The sequence below is a fragment of the Carica papaya genome, chromosome 5 (genome assembly GCF_054855325.1).
Source record: "Carica papaya isolate Zhongbai chromosome 5, ASM5485532v1, whole genome shotgun sequence".
Taxonomy (NCBI): domain Eukaryota; kingdom Viridiplantae; phylum Streptophyta; class Magnoliopsida; order Brassicales; family Caricaceae; genus Carica; species Carica papaya.
The window spans coordinates 22,904,486-22,927,809 of record NC_142313.1 but is presented as its reverse complement, the minus strand read 5'-3'; positions in this window follow the sequence as shown (position 1 = coordinate 22,927,809).

Below are 23,324 nucleotides of genomic sequence, written 5' to 3'. Positions count from 1 at the left end.
GGTATCTATTTTTCCCTTCCCCATTTGGTCTGGAAAGAAATGAGAGGACCGTTTCTTATGGATGACGATGTACCCTTTGATGAGAGCGGTGACGCGAATATCTGTTAGAGATCACCTTTGGCTAAGTACTACTGTTTCTATAGAATATCTTATAGGACCACTATGGTTGGTACCATAGTTTGGCAAGCCAAAAATGTACCTGAGCAAATTGTCATTATCTATATCTAATCTTGTCATTCCATATGGGTAGTTAGAAATCCATATCTACCCTCAGGGATAGAAGTCAGAACAACTTTGCAAAAAATGACACAAAAATCTAAGTATTTTATAATTTATTTGATTTTCTCTATTATCAAGTATGATGTTTGATTTCGATTATTGTGACTATGAAATGATGTTTCCTTTAATAAATAAAATTATTTTCATAAAGTAATATAGGATTCTGACGTGACCTGATGGTAAGTATTTATGATATATTTATTCACTTTTAAAATCTTACGATATTATTTAAATACTATTTTTCTTACTGAGTATATGAAACTCACCCTTTCCATGTCCCCTCACAGATGAGGAAGATAGTGATGAACCGACTACTGACCTACCCTTTGAAATCTGTGAGGATCTCATGGATCCATAAACCTTGAGTGCATGAATTGTCTCGCACTCTGATGAGTCCAATCGTATAATGATATAAGTGACCCTTTTGTATTTATAATATCTTGTATTTTGTTGCCACTTCTGTCCTCAGTTATATATACGTGTAATCGGAACTTATATATTTTGGTAAGGAATTTGTAATAATTTGCTCCGCTGCATACAATTTTATCATGCACTCGTAATCTATTTATGTATTTGGCACCTTATGCCTTAATTAGTATTTGGGATGTCATAGAGGGTATGAGAGCAGTTATGCAGACCAAATCCCTTACAACTAAGGCCATAAATAGAAAGACCCTTAGAATATCTAGGAAAATAAGTCATCTTTTCAAAATTAGACCACCTACTCGTGTCTTCTTTTCTTTTGTAGGAATGACGCGAGGAAGACCTTCTGTAGAACGTATCAAAAGACTTGAGGCCCAAGACCATCCAACCAAGGTCAAGTTTACCGAACTCTTCCAAGCTATCCAAGGATTGACCGGAGTCGTAGGATAGAACCAAGCCAACCCTTGTCAACACCTTGCCCCAAAATACCGAACAACCGGAAGGTCGATCTTTCACAATATGCGGAGTTTAGGAAACTTAACCCGCCAGACTTTGAAGGTGGCCCTGATCCCTTAATAACCAAAGCCTGGATCCTTAAGATAGAGAAGTTTTTCTTTGTCCTACACCTATCCGAGGAACAGAAAGTTTTCCTAGCAGCCTTTCTGCTGATCGGTGAAGCAAAACACTGGTGTCAACTTAAGAAGGAAGTCATGCCTACCCTTACCACCTAGGAAGTTTTCATGGATGCATTCTTTGATAACTTTTTTTCAGTCTATGTTCGAGAGAAGAAAGAGGAGGAATTTTAGGACCTATACCAAGAAAATCTGACGGTTGCCCAATATGCAGCCTGAGTTGTCCAACTATCTAGGTTTCCTCCTTTAATGGTCACTTTTGAAATTCGTAAAGCTAGGAAATTTTTGAAAGGCCTTCGTGCCGATGTCTATGATCGGGTTGCAATACTGAGATCCAACTCATATGTCGAGCTGCTAGAACATGCTCAGTTGGTTGAAGATCTCATCTCGGCCAGGTTCCAATGCATTGTTCGTGTCTGTACCCAACAACAACAACCCTAACAAATAAGATAAAGATTGCCCGACCTAGTAACTAGCCACCCCGATAAACGAACCCTATCTATCCTTCTCCCTACTCTACCTCTACATACTGGACAGCTTGTCTAACCTTCCCAACCATGTCAGCATTGTGGTCGCTCGCACAGTGAATTACCCTATCGGCGTATTAATCACGCCTGCTATCGGTGTGAGAAAGCACTTCGCATCTTATAAAGGACTACCCTCAGCGACTGAAGGTCGTGGCCAGACCTGTATCCTAGGGTCATGTGTACCACCTAAATGATCCCAGTGCCCTCCCCACTCCTGTCCTTATCTAGGGTATGCTTTCTATTCACGATACTTTTGCCAAGGCTTTGATCGATATAAGTGCTACCCACTCTTTTGTCTCTAGTGCATTTGTTTATAAATTTGATATTAGGTTTGAACCTTTAAAGAAAATATTAATTGTAGAGACTCCCTCTAGGGGATTATTAGAAACTCACTGTGTATATAAAAGTGTAAGATAAAAGCTTCAGAATTTAACATATTTGTAGACTTAATACTTTTAGATTTCTCAGAGTTTGACGTTATTCTAGGAATGTATTGGTTGGAAAAATATAGAGTAATTAATGATTGCGAAATTAAAGTTGTAACCTTGTGAACTCCAAAATAGAAATAAAAATTTATTTTTCCTAACAATTGAATAAACAAGAATATGGATGCTGATCTTGCTATATACTCAATTCTATTGTTTGCAACTTTGTAAAAGTTTTTCCTATCGAATTACCTGGCGTACCTCCCCTGCGAGAGGTAGAATTTTCTATCGAACTGCTTCCTGGAACCCAACCAATTTTGAAACTTACCTATCACATAAGTTGTGTTGAGCTCGTAGAAATAAAGAACCAGCTCTCTGAGCTTCTTGGCTAGAAGTTTATTTGCCCCAGTCACTCCCTTGGGGTGCTCTAGTGTTATTTATGATAAAGAATGATGGCTCGCTCAGACTATGCATAGACTACTAAGAACTCAAACAAGTAATAATAAAGAGTAAGTAAGCCCTACCTCGAATTGACAACCTTTTTGACCAATTACAAGGAGCTACGGTCTTCTTCAAGATTGACCTCAGATCAGGATACTACTAGTTGAGAGTCAAAGAAGAAAATATTTCAAAGATCATTTTTCAGTGTAGATACGGCCTGTACGAGTTCAAGGTGATATTGTTCGGGTTAACTAATGCCCCTAGTGCTTTCATGGATCTCATAAATAGGATTTTTTGACAGTACTGGATCAATACATCATTATATTCATTGATGATATCCTAGTGTACTCCAAGAGCCTTAAAAACATGCAGTCCACCTGTTTGAAGTGCTGGGATACTTCATCGAAACTAGCTATTTGCTAAACTTAGCAAATGCTCCTTCTGGTTGGATCGATTTTCTTTTCTTGGTCATGTGATTTCAAATGAAGGAATTTCTATCGATTCGATCAAGGTTGAAATAGTGATAAACTGGAACCCACCCACCAATATAGCTGAGGTACGTAGTTTCTTTGGCATGATAGGTTACTGCTGACGATTCATCGATGGATCTTTCAAGATTGTTGTTCCATTGACTTGGCTTACTTCAAAGGGCGTACCTTTTATGTGGGATTACAAATGTGGTGAAAGCTTTATACAATTAAAGCATCGTCTTACCTATGCCCCGGTGTTGATCCTCCTCGATAACACTAAAAGATTTCAGGTCTACTGCGATGCATCTCATATTGGTTTGAGATGCATTTTGATGCAGCATTATAGAGTGGTCACTTATGGATCTAGACAATTGAAACTCCATGAACAGAACTACCCTACTCACGACCTGGAATTAGCAACCATTATCTTTGCTTTGAAGATATGGGGTCATTACCTATTTATTCAGACCTTTGAAATTTACACTGACCATAAAAGTTTAAAGTACATCTTCTCGCAGAGGAAGTTGAATATGAGACAGAGACAGTGGATGGACCTCCTGAAGGACTACGACTGCAAGATCATCTACCATCCCGGTAGAATGAATGTAGTTGTTGATGCACTGAGCCGAAAAGAGTCTGCAGTGTTTGCCCAAAACATGGCCTCCAATTTGAAGATAGTGGACGCTATGCAGGTACTCCACCTCAACCACTATGGCAACGGTACCTATCTCACTCATATCCAAGCTTTGCCTGATCTTTTCATGAAGATTTGGGAATCTCAGTCTACAGACCAAAAAATCACCAAAATTTTGAGTAAGTTCTCTTCTGACGAGTTTCTTGATTTCAAACACCCAGATGATGAATTGTGTAGATTTTGGGACCAAATTTAGGTCCGTGTTACTATCAGGACAGATTTTCTCAAGGTTGCCCATGCCTCCAAACTGTCCATCCATCCTGGGAGTACTAAGATGTACCAGGACTTGAAGTGCCAAACTGATGGCCAAAAATGAAGGACATTGTTTACTACGTCTTTCGATGTCTTACTTGCTAGCGAATTAAGGCGAAACACCTGAGACCTGACAATTTGTTATAGGGCCTCCTGATTCTAGAATGGAAGTGAGAGCATGTAACCATGGATTTTGTCATTAGACTACCCATTCTGGTTGTAATGCTATTTGGGTCATTGTTGACAGATTAACCAAAATCGCCCATCTCTTGCCCATCAGGACCATTGACTCCACTCATAAATTAGCCTGTCTTTATGTCGATGAAATTGTTCGACTCCATGGTGTTCTCTCATCCATTGTATCTGATCGAGACCCTCAATTCACCTCCCACTTTTGGGATAGCTTTCAAGAGGTGCTTGGGTTTGCATTATACTTCAGCACTGCTTATCATCTCCAAACTGATGGTCAGTCTGAACGCACTATCTAGACATTGAAGGACATTTTGTGCGCTTGCGTCCTCTACTTTGGTGATAACTGGTATGAGTATCTTTCTCTGTGTCAATTTATTTATAATAACAATTATCATTCCAGCATCAACATGGCTCCGTATGAAGCCCTGTATGGTAGGCCCTACAGTTCTCCCATTTACTAAAGCGAAGTTGGAAACTAGCACCTGTAACATTCCAAATTGTAATTAAGGCATGTGGATGTCAGTTATAGAAACAGAATTACGAGTGCATGATAAAAATTAAATACAATGGAGCAAATTAATACAAATCTCTTACGAATATATGAGTTCTAATTACATATATATAACTTGAGGCCAGAATTGGCTACAAAATATAATATCAAAATACAAAAGAGGGCCACTTCTTTCACTATGCTATTGTACTCACCAGAGTGCGGGAATGATTATGCACTCAAGTTTTGCGGATCCACGGGATCCTCATAAACTTCAATGGGTAGGTCAGCTGGCGGTTCTTCATTCTCTTCCTCATCTGGCAGGACATTGAAAGAGTGAGTTCTATATGCTTAGTAAGGAAAACAATATTTAAATAACAACTTTAAGTTTCAAAGATAAATTATTTTAACATAAACACCTACCATTTGGTTACTTTGTAGACCTATCGTACCTTATAAAAATAGTTTATTTATTAGAGAAAATATCATGTTAATATAATCAAGATAAACACATAGCATATCAGATAATAAACAAAATCAAATAAATCACGAAATGCTTAGATTTTTAATTACTCATATGGAATAACCAGATCATATACAGATAACTGCAATTTGCTCAAGCATATTTTCGGCATGCTAAACCATGGTACGATCTATGACCACAGTCGTACCCACCACAGTGGTCCTATAAGATATTATATGGTCATGACAATACTTAGCCAAAGGTGAACCCTAAAAGATATTTACGTCACCACTCTCGTCAGAGAGTACGCCATCATCCATAGGGAGTAGCCCTCTTACGTCTTTCCAAACTAGATGGGGGAGGGAGAAAATAGATACCCCTCATAGATAAAAAGTCTAACGAGACACTTGATGTATTATGCATGTCAATACAGATACATACTTCAGACCATTCATGCATTGTTCTTTTTATTTTTTAGATACCATTACCAGTTTTATATTATTATAATTACATGTGAATCATCAAGTGTCTATCACTCACATAGCATGCTTGAAATCAAGACCATGCATGCAAAAAAAGGCAAAATAACCAATTTATCAATTTAATCTTTTTTTGTCTAAAAATACCCCTTAAGACATCTAAAAAAAATATTAATTTCCTTACCAAAACCTTGATAATCTCTTCTACACCGTTCTTCTTTTCTTATTCTCCTTCTCTAATTCTTGAAAGGTGGAAGAATGGAAATGTGGAGAAAATAGGAGCCATTGGATTTGTGTCAAGTGAAAAATTTGATGGAGAGAGAGAGAGAGAGAAAAAGATGTTTGGCACGAAAAATGAAGGAGGAAGACCTCCTCTACCGGTAGCGGCATCAGGAGCGGCAGCACGCCACCCGAGGTGGACGACATCACACTGCTCGAGGTGATAGTTGCCTCACCCACCCGACGTGCTGAAAGGCTAACCTACAGGCGCATGGGCTACCCTGTTGCACATGTAGGGGCCAATTCTTACAAGCTTACTGCACAAACGATGCACGCATAGTGTGCGGCGCCCGTTCGAGCATAAAGTGATGAGTGGATGGCCCACCTATGCGCTATAAGACGCTCGCAGGATTAACCTTGTGCCACACGTGCGAATGGGACATACACACTGTGCACACGTCCTGCGCCTGCTGTGCCTGCGTACACATGTATAGTGCACGGGTGCCCATGAGGGCAGCCCTTTTTTGCGGGATTTTCTCCCTTTTTCTGTTTTTTGAAAATCATTTATTTTGTTTTTTAAAAATGATGATTAAATAATTAAATCAAAATAAGTTTAGTAAAATTAAATGAAATAAAATAAAAAAAAATCGACAAAATTTATGAATCACAAAAATAAATTATGAAATAGAATAAATAAGTTCTGTGTTGCCGTAAGGCATGAATAAATAGGGTTTTCTAAATAAAAATTAAGCAAAGTGGTGAGCAGGGTATTACAGCCCTAATTGGTACTAGACTTCACCCAAGAGACTGCTGAGAAGGTTGCGATTATTCATAGGAACTTAGCTACCACTCAGAGTCGCTAGAAGAGTTACACTAATAATCGTAGAAGACCACTGGAGACCAAGTATTCCTTAAGATTTTTCCCTACAAGGGAAAAATGCAGTTCAGGAAAAGAGGGAAGTTAAGCCCCATTTGTGGAACCTTTTTAGATCGTGGAGCGTATTGGACCCGAGGCATGCCACCTTACTCTTCCTCGAGAGTTTACGGGTCTACATGATGTTTTTCATGTCTCCATGCTCAAAAGGTACCATCCTATGACATCTAAGATGCTAATTAAGGTAAATAAGTGTCAGATACAAATTCAGAATTACGAGTGCATGATAAAATTTTATGCAATAGAATAATTAAAACAAATCCCTTACAAATATATATATAAGTTCTAATTATATACATATAATTGAGGCCTGAAGTGGGTATAAAATATAAAAAACAAAAACACAAAAGAATGGAACTTATTTCACTATGCTATTGGACTCATCAGAGTACAAAAACAATTATGCACTCAAATTTTGTAGATCCATAGGATCCTCATAGACTTCCAAGGGTAGGTCAGCCTGCAGTTCCTCATTCTCTTCCTCATCTCGAGGGGGCATGAAGGAGTGAGTTCTGCATGCTCAGTAAGAAAAACAAGATTAAATTAACATCATAATGTTTTAAAGGTGAATGATTTTAACTTACAAGCTTACAATATGCCCACCTTGTAGACAGATCTTACATTATGAAAATAATTTATTTATTAAAAAAATAGTACATTAATATGAACAATCAAACATACATCATGCCAGATAATAGAAAAAATCAAATAAATCATGAAATGCTTAGATTTTCGTCTCATGCTTTGCGAAGTCGTTACAACTTCCATCTCTAAAGGCAGATATAGATTTCTAACTATCCAAATAGAATGACCATATTAGATAGAGATACGATAATTTTCTCAGGCCCATTTCTAGCTTACCAAACTATGGCACGATCTACGACCACGACCGTACAAACCATAGTGGCCATAATAGATATCTATAGTCACAATATTAATTAGGCACGAGTGATCCCTATAGATATTCGTGTTACCACTCTCGTTAAAAGGTTTGCCGTCATCTATTAGGAGCGGTCATCTTACGTCTTTTCAGACCAAATAAGGGAGGAGGAAATAGATACCCTGAAGGATAAGGGGAACAGATACCCCTCAGAGATAAAAAGCCTAATGAGACACTTGATGCAATATGCATGTCAGTACAGATATACTTCGGACCAATCATGCTTCATTCCACATTTCTCTTTTCTTTTTCTTTTTGTACTCTTTATTTTTTTACTAATTACATATTATATTTATTACATGCAATTTATCAGGTGTCTATAATTCACATGGCATGCTTGAAAACAAAAATAATTTGACTTATCTGAACTACGAACACAAAGGCAAAATCACAATCATCATATTTAATAATATTAGTTTATCTAAAAATACTCCTTAAAACATCGAAAGAAAGATTAGATTTCTTATCGAAATCTAAATATTTTCTCTTTCACCATTCTTCTTTCTTTCCCTCCTTCTCCAACTAGACTACTATCTCTCTCTCTCTCTCACTGGATTTCTTCTCATTTTGTTAATTTTCTGATTTCTCTCAATTTTTAAAAATTAATTTAAATAAATTAAATAATAAAATTAAATAAAAACAAAATAATTAAAAATCAACAAAATTTTTGTGAATTACGATAAATATCATGGGAAGAAAATTAAATAAGTTCAATGCGGCCAAACGATCGAATAAATAGGATTTTCTAAATCAATTAAGCATAATGATGGGCAGGGTGTTACATCGACGGTTCCAATTTTCTATAAATAAGGACCCCTTTCTTCCATTTCATTCTTCTATCTTCTAAGAGCTTAGAGGGAGAATAAATGATCTAGAGAGAGAAGGAGAAAAGAAAAAGAAGAATGGTGTAAGAAAACTTTGAGGTTTTGGTAAGAAAATTAGTATTTCCTTAAACATCTTAAGGATTATTTCTAGAAAATTAAAATTATGAAGTCTGTGTTTGTGTTTTGCATGTTTCGTGTTTAGTAGTTCTAATAAAGTGCTTTGTTCTTGATTTCAAGCATGCTATGTGATTTTATAGGCACTTGATCATTACATGTAAATTAAATAATATGAATCTGGTGATATTTTCCTGAAAAATATAACAAAAAAATAAAAAGAGAAAGAATGAGAAGGGGAATGAGCCTGAATGGTCCAAAAAATATATATATCTGTATTGACATGCACAATGCATCAAGTGTCTCGTTAGGCTTTTTATCTTTGAGGCGTATCTATTTCTTTCTCCTCCATCTGGTCTGGAAAGACATGAGAGGATCACTCCCTATGGATGATGGTGTACCCTCTGACGAGAGCGGTGACGCGAATATCTGTTAGAGGTCACCTTTGGCTAAGTACTACTGTGACTATAGAATATCTGATAAGACCAGTGTGGTGGGTACGACCGTGGTCATAGATCGTACCATGGTTTGGCAAGCTGGAAATGTGCCTGAGCAAATTACCATTACTTGTATCTAATTTGATCATTCCACATGGGTAGTAAAAAATATGTATCTTCCCTCAAGGATGGCAGTCAGAACGACTTCACGAAGCATGACACAAAAATTGAGCATTTCATGGTTTATTTAATTTTCTCTATTGTCAAGTATAATGTTTGATTTTGATTGTGTGACTATGACATGATGTTTTCTTTAATAAATAAAATTATTTTCATAAAGTCATATAGGACCTTGACGTGACCTGATGGTAAGTATTTATGATCTAATTATTCACTTTTAAAAACTTACGATCTTATTTAAATACTATTTTTCTTACTGAGTATATGCAACTCACCCTTTCTGTTCCCCCCAAATGAGAAAGATAGTGAGAACCGATCACTAACTTACACCTTGAAGTGTATGAGGATCCTATAAATCTATAAACCTTGAGTGCATGACTTGTCTCGCACTCTAATGAGTCCAATCGCATAATGATAGAATTGACCTTTTTGTATTTTTAATATCTTGTATTTTGTTGCCACTTCTGGCCTCAGTTATATATATGTGTAATCAGAACTCATATATTTTGGTAAGGAATTTGTAATAATTTGCTCTTATGCATACAATTTTATCATGCACTCGTAATTTGTTTCTGTATCTAGCACCCTTATGCCTTAATTAGCATTTAGGATGTCACACTCTTCCTTTTCTTAAATTCCAAAAATTTCTTCTAAAATCTACGGGTTGCTGAGCATCCTTCCTTTTCATTGAAATATGCAAGAAACCTCATTTTTTAACCCAAAATCTTTTAAAGTTTAGGTAAGGGTCTTGGTATTTTCACATACTCTCCTAATGTGTTTTGTAGACCTTGACAATGTTTAAAGATAATGAGATCCATGATTGTTTGGTTTGGTTTCAATCATGAATTGAGGATTGTTTTAAGGATCGTATTTTGCATGATGTTTGATGGATTTTAAGTGTTTTATTTTCAAACCATGTATGGATATGATTTGTATGTTTGGAATTAAGTCATGGAAATGGAAGAAATTATTTTGAACGGTACGTTGTATGTGCAGGCTAGGACCTCAACTTCACCTTAGGGGCGATGGCTAAAAGGGTTACTCAATTGGGTTTAGGCCTGAGAAGGTAATTCGATGGTCCGATCCGGGTATGTGGGCCCTTGCTAGCCTGGGATTGGTTAATGGATCCCCAACGGGTCTTGATTGTATGTTTAAATACGATTTTAAATCGATAAAAAAAGTGAAAAAGTTGAAATTCGTTTGACGATTATCATTGAGGGGTTATTGATTATGACTGCTACTGACTGTTGGTGAACCACTTTCTGCGAATGGTACTCGCGTTCCCTCTAATGAGAGTGGAATCGTGACTGATTGTAGGGGCCACAATGGTAAAGTTCGACCGTGGTCATTAGTTTTAACTGTTATATTGTATATTGAACTGAACTGTTTCCAATCCACAGTGGAAAGTCGGGGATCCCTTCTGCCCTCTGTTGATATAAGTTAAAATGATTTCTCATAAAGATATATAAAATCTATAATTAAATCAAACTGTTTGACTGTCTAGCTAGGGCTGTTGATTAATCTTCCATGCTTAGATTGTTTATTTGAATTGAATATGTTTCTCACTGTTCCGTCATGTCATGCCATGCTATTGTTGGTTCTACTAGTTCCTATTATATTTCTCATTTTTCCATTATGTCATGTCATACTATTGTTGGTTCTAATATGTTTCATCATTGTTTTGTTTTTAATACTTATGTATGAGACTAGTATTTAAATGTTCTTTGATTAATTAAAAGTAAACATTTCATGGTATTTTGAATGAACATGTTTTGCAACAATGCCAAAGGTAAATCAATAATTCTGAAAGTAATGACATGTTTTGAAAGCAAATAACTTTCGAAAGTCAATAATTATGAAATAATAATTATTGAGTTTGATGGAAGTTACCCCACTCCATTTCCCGTAGATGATGAGAAAAGTGAGGAACCGCTCCCTGAGCTACTACTTGAAGCTTGCTTGGACCCGTTCACAGATTTGTAGTGCATATTTAAGTGTAATTGGATAATTGTACTCTGATGAACAACTATTTTATAATGAAAGAAGTGGCTAAGACAAGCGTTATATATATTTTTGTTAGTCATCTTCTTGACCTCAGGTGTATTTGAACATTAAGTTTTTGTAAGGGATGACTTTTCTTCCATTGTAAAATTTTTATACACTCATATTTGTTTTGTTATCAAATACTTTTACTTGACCAGGAACCAGGATGTCACAGGTAGTATAAGAGCAAGATTATTGTTCATCCCCTTACATTGTGGCCTAGGATATAAGTCTAGAAATCTAGAATTTTTATTAGGGCCAAATACAATCTTTGCAACTTAGTGAACAACTTTGTTTCTAAACCCTTGTCTCCCTTTTGTACACAATATGACTCGAGGGAGACCTTTCATAGAAAGACTTAATGCCCAAGATGCCCCAACCTAAGCGGAGTTCACTGAATTATTTTGGATAATTTAGGGTTTGACTACCATTGTGGGCCACAACATTGCCCAAAATGTCGGCCAGCCTCTTCCTGCAAACAACTACTGTCCCAATGATCGTGTTATTTCACACAATATCTGAGAATTTAGAAGACTAAAGCCTCATCACTTTGATGGTGGACTGGACCCTATGGTCACCAAAGCATAGATCATGTAGAGGGAGAAGCTTTTGTCCATTCTTGAGCTCACTGAAGAGCAGAAGGTTCCCCTTGCAGCTTTTATGTTCACCAAAGAGGTCGAGCACTTGTGGCATCTCAAGATGGACACCTTGCCTGCTCAAATTACTTGGGATCAGTTTCTTGATGCCTTCCTCAAGAGCTTCTTTCTAGTCTATGTTTGGGAAAATAAAGAAGAAGAATTTCAGGACTTACATCAAAAAAGCATGATAGTGGACCCGTATGCCTCTAAGTTCATTTAGTTGTCCAGATTTTTCACTAAGATCATAGTCATGGAAAACAAGAAAGCTCAAAAGTTTCTCAAGGGCTTAAGAGCTGGTATCTTCGATCGAGTGGCCACGATGAGGCCAAAAACCGATGCTAAAGCACTCAAGCATGCCTATTTGGCCAAAAAATTCTTGTCGCTAGGGTACCAGCATATCCATAATGCCCAAATCCAACATCGGTAGTAGAAGAAGTAGAACGACCAGGGTCGTGCTGACAAGCGACGCAGAACAGCTCTTGCCGTAGTTGTTGCCCCATCTCCAAGGTAAGAGATATATAATGTAACACCCCAAAATTCGTTGCGTTTAATGTGTGTCAAATCCATTAATTGGGTCGCATGGCCATTTAAATATCATTAATATTTAAAATTACTAATATTCTCGCTTTATGTTAATTTGAATAGTTTTTGTTCATTTTTAATATTTTTGAAAATTATTTTTGCATTCATAATATTTTTAGGAAAAACAATAAGAATCGGTGAAATCGACAAAACAAAAAAATGGGAAAATTATAGCAGACCACAGCCCAGGGTGTGGTTAACCTGCACGGGCAAACCCGCGCGCACCCAGTATGTGGGCACAGTGTGCAGCAGGCAGCCAACGGGCGCATGATGTGCAGCGGGGTAACTTGTGCACACTTTTAACAGCCTACGCGTGGCAAAGCCACCAACGTAACGCACAACTGCATACTGTTAGCCAGCCGTCGATAGGTATCGGCCATGCTAAGCGGGCCCAACTTCCCACCTACCTCTCCACTTCTCTTCATAAATTTTTGTGATTTGTCACACATCCAAACCCTCTCTTTTGCCTATTTAAAGGCCCCATTCTAACTTCCTTTCACACGCCCCCATCCCTCCCATTTTTCACTTCTCTTGGCACTTCATTTCTTCTTCTATTTTCACTTTCTAAGGAGATATTTTAGAGTGAAAAAGAGGGAATTTTAAAAGAAGGAAGAAGGAAGAAAGAAGGAAAAAGTTAGGAGTTTCACAAATTGTTCAAGGAATTTTTAGAAGCTCTTTTTGTAACACCCCACTCACCTTCACACTAAATTTGTATAAAAAAACCCTTATTTATTTGGACCTTAAAGCCACTTGAACTTATTTAAATTTATCTTGTAATTTTATATCATATTTCGTAATTTAATTTGTGATTTTAATTTTATTATGATTTTGTCATTTTTTATTTTATTTTATTTTTATTAAAATAATTTTTTAGGAGAAAAGATGGAAAAATGGGGTGGAATCTTGCAGGAAAACACTCATAGGAAAGACTCACCCGCAGAGGCGCGAGGTTGGTCTGCATGCGAATCCCATTACGCACAGAAAGGCCAGTCCCCGAGAGTCACATCGTGCGCGGACAAGGCCAGGCATCGTGTGCCCTATGTGTACACCGTCTACGTAGTAGGCCTGCATAGATAGGCTTGCGCGTAGTGCCCTACGCGCTGGAGGCCTTGCGTGCAGCCAACTTGGGGAGGTGGTCGTCGCCACCTTGGGTGGTGAGCTGCTACCAATTGGGAGGATTCTTCCTCCATTTTTTGCATTGTTGTCGCATCATGTCACACCACTCATTTTCCACTCAACTTTTTCTCTCTTCACCAGATTTTGCCACTTGGTGCAAATCCAACAGTCCTAATTTTCTATAAATAGGGACCCTTTTCTTCCATCCTCCAAGAGCTTTGAGAGAGAGTGAGTGATCTAGAGAGAGAAAAAAAGGACAAGAAGAAGAAAAGTGTAGGAAAACTTCAAGATTTCGGTAAGAAATTTCGTATTTTCTTAAATATATTAAAGAGCATTTCTAGAAATCAAAATTATGAAGCTTGAGATTTATGATTTATATGATTTATGTTTAATTGTTCAAATAAAGTGAATTTTTACTTGATAAAATATCTTATAAGATTTTATAGACACTTGATGATTTGCATGTTATTTAAATGACATGGTTTTGGTAATAATTTTCTGAGATATGAAAGGGAGAATGAGTATGAAATAGTATGAAAATATGTATATGTATTGACATGTATAATGCATCAAGTGTCTCATTAGGCTTTTTGTCTTTGAAGGATTTCTATTTTCCCCTCCTCCATCTGATCTTGAAAGACGTGAGAGGACTACTCCCTATGGATAACGGCGTACTCTTTGACGAGAGTGATAACGCGAATATCTATTAGGGGTCACCTTTGGCATAGTAATATCGTGTCTATAGAATATCTGATAGGACCACTGTGGTTGGCATGACCGTGGTCATAGATCGTGTCATGGTTTGGCAAGCAAAAATATGTCGTGAGCAAATTGCCATTATATATCTGATATGATCATTCTACATGGCTAGTTAGAAATTCATATTTGCCCTCAGTAGATGGAAGTCTAAACGACTTCGCGAAGCATCACATGAAAATCTTAGCATTTCATGATTTATTTGATTTTCTCTATTATCAGCATGATTGATTTGATTGTTGTGACTATGATATGATGGATATGATATTTTCTTTAATAAATAAATTATTTTCATAAAGTAAGAAAGGACTCGACGTGATCCCTGATGGTAAATATTGATGACATAATTGTTCACTTTTAAAATCTTATGATGTTATTTAAATAATATTTTCTTACTGAGTATATAAAACTCAACCCTTTATATGGCTCCCAGATGAGGAAATAGTGAGAAACTGATCGCTGACCTACCCTTTGAAGTCTATGAGGATCCCGTGGATCCACAAACCTTGAGTGCATGACCTGTCCCCCACTCTAATGAGTCCATTCACATAATGAAAGAATTGGCCCTTTTTGTATTTTGATATTTTGTACTTTGTTGCCACTTCTAGCCTTAGTTATATATGTGTAATTAGAACTCATATATATTTTGGTAAGGGATTTGTAATAATTTGCTCTACTACATATAATTATTTATCATGCATTCGTAATCTATTTCTATATCTGGTACCATTATGTCTTAATAACATTTGGGATGTCAAACTTTCCTTCACTTCCAAAAGACTAAGTCAACTAAGTTTCTGTAAGGGATTCTTTAGTATTTTTATTTACACTTCTAAGTGCTCTTTTTAGTTAATTAATTTGGTGAAATTAAAGAATTTTTAAATGAATTCTACGCTTGCTCTTATTAATGATATGTGAAGATTCATCCTTGATAAATGTGTTATAATGATGATTTAGGATACATGTGGGATTGACCCATTGTTTACCTTTGGTAATGACAAAGAGGTTTATTCTAAGGATATCTAGCTTTAAAACAATTTTGAATGGTCAAATCTGAGTATATAGGGCCTTTGGCCGAATATGTCAATGATCCTCGTCGAGTTCTAGTAGTGAAACACAGAATATTTATAATTATATAAAGTATAATATATAATAGTCATACCATATGCCTACGATGCCTGAATTCCTACTAGGATTGCTACTTATTATGTATACAGTATTGTTGAACATGATGATTGATGCATAAGTCTCTTTCGTGTTTGATCATTATTTAAACCATGACATATTATGCATGATGCACGAAACATGATGATTGGAAATTGGATGCAGGTTTGGTCCTCTGTTTTACCTTGGTAATGGCGAAAAGGGTTATTCTAGTGAGCCTAGGGCTCAAGATGATGACCCATAAGTCAAGTTCGAGTAAATGTGCCTTCGAGCCAGATACATGAAATGGGCCTTCAGGCTGGATACGTGAAATGGGCCTTCGGGTCAAATATGCTGTGGATTCCTATCAGATTCAGAAATGTTTGTATTGAACATGTAACATGCATAGGAAAAAAATATGGAATGTACTATGAACATGAGATAAACAAGTGAAAAGAATGGAAAATCCATTCGATTGTTATCTCTGAGCGATTTCTATTTCTCCCTCATATGAAAAAGTGTTGGTGAACTGTTCCCTATGATGATCGGTGGTCCCTCTAACAAGAGAGAAAATGTGTTAGGTACACGTAGGACCACAGTGATAAAGTATGACCTTGGTCATAGTTTAGATGGGGAAATGAGAATGGTTTGGGAATGAGTTGGTGATTCACAACGGTAGCTGGGGATCCCTTATGCTCTCAATGAATATATATTGTAACAGCTTCGCTCGGAGGTCAGTAAAAGACTTAATAAAACCTAGATATGGTTAAGAATACTAATCATGATTTATATGATTGTTTTTCTTTTACTAAGTATGCTGCTTGTATTAATGGTACCCCTATAATAATTTGTTTGATTGTATGTTTGATACGTTCGGGTGTGTTAAATGTGATGTAACATGCCTACTTAAATGTTAAGTAATAGTACTCTTAGCTTGGTTATATAACTGTTTCACCGAATTTCTTAATAAAGACAAAGGATTTTATAAATGATTAAATGATATCATCCTGCGACGATTCTCCAAGGTAAAAAGTATATAAAGTTTTCTTTAAGTTGTTTACTTTTTAAACATTAGTTATATAGTTTTAAATACTAGTTCCCTTATTGAGTTTACATGGAACGAACTTGGTATCCGTGCCCCTCATATATTGAGAAAGTTGAGGATTTGCTCCTTGAGTCATCAATTGGAGTTTGACTAGATCCACTCATGAATTCTTGAAAATTCTCTAGGACATAATTCAAGTGCAATAGTTATTCTCTACTCTGATGTATAATCCTGTAAGGACTCTATTTTTGGATTTAATACATAGGATTGCCAAATTATGGCCTTGATGTAAGTTTTAAATCTTAGATTGTTTTGTAAGGGGATTTCTATTTCTGCTTCGATGTAAATTATTATTTTAGCACTCATAACTACTTAAGTAGTTGGCTCCCTTTTACCAATTTAGTATTTGGGATGTCACAAGATGGTATCAGCGCACAATTCTAGGAGAAATCCCTTACACTTAGGATTACAAGTCTAAATTTGTGAACTCTTAGATAGAGTCTTCCTTTTTTTAGGCATCCCTTGCTGACTTTTTTTATAAAACTCAATATAGTGATAGATTACTTAGAGAACCATTGAGTAATTAGTCAACCTAGAAAACAAAGTAAAATATCTTTAAAGATCAAAGAAATTGTTTCAAAAAACTTCCCAATGTTTATGACTGTACAGTAAAAAGAGTTATTTTGAAAATATTTGTTTTCTCTAACCCTTGTGATAAATAGGAGAATGCAACCTGAGCTATCAATTCATGTGATTCGTGTTGTTTACAACTTTCTAGATGTCTTCCTTAAAGAACTGTCAAGACTACCTCCTAAGTGAGAGAATGAGTGCTCTATTGATCTAGTTTTAGGCACCCAACCCATCGACATACTCATGAGTCTGATGAATAGAATTGAACTTCGAGAGTTGCATCATCAACTACTAGCACTGCAAAGAAAGAAGTTTATTCGATATAGTTCTTCTTCATGGGGTGCACCTGTCTTGTTAACAGAGAGGAAGGATGGAACCCTCCGTCTTTGCATCAACTACCAAGAGCTCAACCGAGCAACCATCAAGAAACGGTACTTGTTACCCCACATCAATAATCTGTTTGATTGACTTCTGGGCACATTGATGTTTTTCAAAGTCCATCTCAAGTCTGGTTTTCATCAAATACGAGTCTGGACTGAGAATATATCAAAGATGACATTCTATTGTTGGTATAATCATTTTAAATTCCAAGTTATGCCCCTTGGTCTAATAAATATCCAATAATTTTATAGACCTCATGAACCAGATTTTCGGGCCTGTCCTAAACTAATACATTCTTATTTACATTGATCACATCTTGGTATTCTCGAAGAACTCTTAGGATCACACTATCTACCTCACTCATGTGATGGAGATTCTTTGTTAACACCACCTTTATTCTAAAATTTGTATGTGTTCCATCTACATGGATCAGATCTCCTTCATTAGGCACATGGTTTCTAGTGAAAGGGTTTCCATTTACCCTGCAATGGTCAAGGGTGTCATCGGTTTTGACCAACCAATCAACATCGAGAATGTCTATAGATTTTTAAGGCAAGTTATATACTATCGACATTTCATCCAGGACTTTTCCTATGTTACTCATCCTATCAAAAACCTCATAAAAAAGGGGCTTTATTTTAATTGGGACCCCGAGTGCAAAGAAAGTATTTTGGAGATCAAGTGTCAGCTTGCTATTGCTCTGGTGTTGGTCTTTCCCGACAATGTTAAGTTATAAGATATATTGTAACGCATCTCATGCTGGTCTGCAGTGTGTGCTCATGTAGCAAGGCCAGGCTGTAGCTTATGGTTCTAGGAAACTGAATCCATATGAGCATGATTACACTACTCAAGACCTTGAGCTTGCCACCATTATTTTTCCTTTGAAGAGATGGTGTCATTATCTGCACGGTCGGACTTTTGAGATCCATACTGATCATGAAATCATGAGCAATTATTTTCTTAGGAAGAATGAAAAAAGTGGCAGGAGTGCTAGACGGATCTTTTGAAGGATCATGAATGCATGATCCTACGTCATCCTAGTAGGGGTAGTATAATCAATGGTACCTTTAGTAAAACAAAAAAAGAGTTTTGTTGAGATGACTGATGATTTCCAAGTGGAAAATTTTAGAACCAATTAAGGAACTCTGGGTGAGTCATTGCAGCACCAGTACCTACCTTGCGCATATTTGGGATCAGCCCATTATCCCCATCAGAATTTGGGAAGCCTAGATGATGGATCTAGAGATTTTGGACCATAAGAGTAAGTTTTTCCTTGAGGAAGATAGCAGCAGCGACAACAACTTCAAAGTGACTAACAATGTATTGCATCAATTTTGTAATCGGATTTGAGTACCTAATAGCCCCGCACTATGAAAAGATACTTTGGAGGAGGCACATGTGTTCAAGCTACCCATCCACCCTAGTAGCACCAAGATGTACTGTGATCTGAGATGCTAATACTAGTGGCCTGGTATGAAGAGGGATATCACCGAGTACGTCTTTCGATTTCCCCCGTGCCAGAGGATTAAGGCTGAACATCAAACACCCTATGGTTTTTTGCAAGGTCTCCCCATTCCTGAGTTTAAATGAAAGCGCGCCACTATAGATTTCATCATGGGACTACCTAGGACCAGTGCTAACTGAGATGCCATTTGTGTCATTATGGACCAGCTGACCAAGTGTTCCCACTTTCTCGCAACCAAAACATCAAACAGCTATGAACTAGCTCAATTATTCATTGGGGAGATTGTCTAACTTCATGGTGTTCTTACTTTCGTGGTATCGAACAAGGACCCTCAATTCACTTCACTTTTGGGATAGCTTCTAAGAAGCTATTCGCTCCTCTCAGAACATATCATTTTGACCCTGGAGGACATGTTGTGTGCTTGTGTTTTGGATTTTGGTAATAGTAGGGATCAACACCTTTCCCTTTGCAAATTTGCTTATAACCACTGTTTCAGTCTAACCTTGGTATTACTCCATTCGAAGCTCTCTATGGTAGGTCTTACTAATCTTGAACTCATTGAAATGAGGTTGGGAATAGGCATCTCCCTGCGTTGGACTATGTCCATGTTTTTAATCGAGAAGGTTGACATTATCTGGAGGCACCTCCTCACTGCTCAGAATTGCTAGAAAAGTTATGCAGTGAATTGGAGTTTGCCCTTGAAGTTTATGGTTGGTGACCATGTTTTCCTCAAGGTCTTTCTAAGAAAGGTAGGATTGTAGTATGGATAAAGAGAGAGTCTAACTCCTCATTACATTGGATCCTTGAAAATTGCAGAACGTGTAGGCCCCATGGCATACCACCTCACTTTGACCCCAAGGTATGCTTCCTTACATAGTGTGTTCCATGTTTTTATGATCTAAAAACATCTTTGCGATGCTTCTCACAACATCCCGCACCTAAGAGCTTTTAATTCGCACAGACAACACTTAAGCGATGTATCCTATAGAGATATTCAACTAGACAGAGAAGGTTCTACGTGACAAGAGGATTTCCATGGTCATGTGCATTGGCAGCACCACTCGCTAGAGGAGGTAACATGGGAGGAGGAAAAAGAGATGTAGGATCTATATCCCGATTTGTTTTAAAAAACTCTTACAAATTTGGAGGACTAAATTTTTAAAAAGGTGGGGAGAATGTAACACCCCAAAATCGTTTGCATTTAACATGTGTCAAACTCCATTAATTGGGTCGCATGGCCATTTAAATTTCGTTTATATTAAAAATTATCAATATTGTTGCTTTACGTTAATTTAAATAGTTTTTGTTCATTTTTAATGTTTTCCAAAATTATTTTCGCATTCATAATACTTTTAAAATGGTAGGAATCAGCGAAATCGACAAAGCGAAAAAATAAACAAATCCTAGCAGACTGCAGCCTGGCACGCAGTCAGCCCGTGCGGGCAACCTTGCAAGGGCGCACTGTGCCCTCTTTACGCCTGTATTGTGCATTGTCAGCCAGCCATCGACGGGATGCCTTACTTCCTTTTCCCATCGGCCATACTTAACCATACAAAGTGGGACTCACTTGCCACCCACCTCTCTCCACTTGTCTTTATATATTGTTGCAATTTATTACACATCCAAACCCCCTCTTTTGCCTATTTAAAAGCCCCCTTCCCACTTCCTTTCACACTCCATCTTCCCTCCCATTTTTCACTTCTCTTGGCACTTCATTTCTTCTTATATTTTCACTTTCTAAAAAGATATTTTAAAGTGAGAATGAGGGAATTTTAGAAGAAGGAAGAAGCAAGAAAGATGGAGAAAAGTAGGAGTTTTGTGAGCTTGTTCAAGGAATTTCTAGAAGCTCTTTCCTTCACTTCCATAAGATTAAGTCGACTTGGTTTCAGTAAGAGATTCTTTAGTATTTTTATCTACATTTCAAGGTACTCTTTTTAGTTAATTAATTTGGTGAAATTGAAGAATTATTGAAATGAATTCTATGCTTGCTTTGGTGATTTATTATTGATATGTGAAAATTCATCCTTGATAAATGTGTTAGAATGATGATTTGGGGTACATGTGGGATTGACACTTTCTCTTATCTTTAGTTTTAAAGAGCTTTGACTTTAAAGAATATCCCATATGGTCAAATCCAAGTATATAGGGCCTTAGGCCGAATATGTCAATGATCACTACCGAGTTCTGGAAGTAAAACACAGAATATTTATGATTATGTAAAGTATAGTATATGATAGTCATACTATATGTCTACGATGCATGAATTCCTAATAAGATTGCTGTTTGTTATATATAAGGTATTGTTGAGCATGATGATTGATGCATAAGTCTCTTCAATGTTCGATCACTATTTAAACCATGACATATTGTGCATGATGCACGAAACATGATGATTGGAAATTACATGCAGGTTTGGCCCTTTGATTAACCTTGGTAATGGGGAAGAGAGTTATTCTAGTGAGCCCTAGCCTCAAGAGAATGACCCGAAGGTTAAGTTTGGGAAAATGGGCCTTCAGGCTAGATACGTGAAATGGGCCTTTAGATCGGATATCTGAAATGGGGCTTCGAGCTGGATGTGTAAAGGGGCATTCAAGTTGAATATGCTGGGATAGTTCCATAACGATATTGGGTCAGTTCCATAACGACATTGGGACAATTCCAGAATGATATTGGGTCAGTTCCATAACGATATTGGGATAGTTCCACAATGATATTGGGTCAATTCCATAATGATATTGGGCATAATTTATGACAACGATTGTACTTCACCATTGTGGCCCTCCATATCATTTCGTAAATTCGCTCTCGTTAGAGGAAAACACCGATCATTCACAGAGTATTACCAATATTTATTCAAAGGAGAGAGAAACAGGAACCCCTCAAGGATAACAGTCAAACGGGTTTTCATTCTTTTCTCTTTCACATTCATTATTCATTTATGATAATCACATTTTTAGATCCATCACATATCCATAATTATTTTGTATCCAGAACCCGGTGGAGCTCCTTAGAACAACACTCTTTGCCATTACCAAAGGTAAGATAAAGGTTCAATCTTACATGTGTTCCAAATCTTCATTATAACACATTTATCATCAATGATTATCAAAAATAAATCACTGAACAAGCATAGAAATTCATTTCAACAAATATTCAATTTCACCAAATTAATTAACTAAAAAGAGTACTTAGAAATGTAAATAAAAATAGTAAAGAATGCCTTACCATAATCATAATGTCTAGATCCGTTGCTCAAGTGAAGAAGAAAAGGGTCGTATGAGCTTCCTATTTCTTTCTACTTCTTTCTCTCTTTAAAAATCTCTTTTCCTTCTCTCTCTAATTTACTAAAGGTGAAGAAATGAAATGGTAAAAAATGAAGCGAGGAAGAGAGGCTTTTTAAGGAGAGATGGAGGGCTAGATTTGCATCACTTGGCAGAGATCGGAGGGTGGAAGTGGAACATGGTTGGTGGTCATGGGCCCCTACTGGCCTGCCCGTTTTCAATTTTTTTTTGTTTCTCTTCTTCTTCTTTCTTTTCTTTTTCATAATCTCCCCTGAAATTAGGTGAATTTATTTTAAATAAAGTAAGGGTAAATTATTTTTAGAACACACATGCCTTGCAGGACTTGTGCACGCACGAACAGTTGTTGAACATATACAACAAGTTGGGGGCCCTATCCTGGCACCTAAGTGTGCTAATATAGTGTGTCCCTTATGCATGCAGACACTGCATAGCCGCATACTGCCATCTATTTTGGAACATTGGTGCATTTACTACCATGAACCAAACTTATCTCTTCTTCCCACCTATTTCACTATTTTCACTCATTCCATTTCATTTCGCAAACATGCATCTAAAAAGGTAAAATTTATGCATCAAAATTGATTAAAATAAAATCAGACATTCGACAAAAATTACAATCAAAATCAATCAAAGCACACACTCAAGAAACACCTCATGCATGCATATTTATCCAGATTCTCAAACATGTAAAAACATAAAAAAAACCCATTATAATCATAGGAAAAATACCTAATTACTTAAATGTTGACTAATCCAAAGAGAAGAGGAGTCTTTAGGTTTTTAAGGAGAGATAAATAGAGGGATGTAC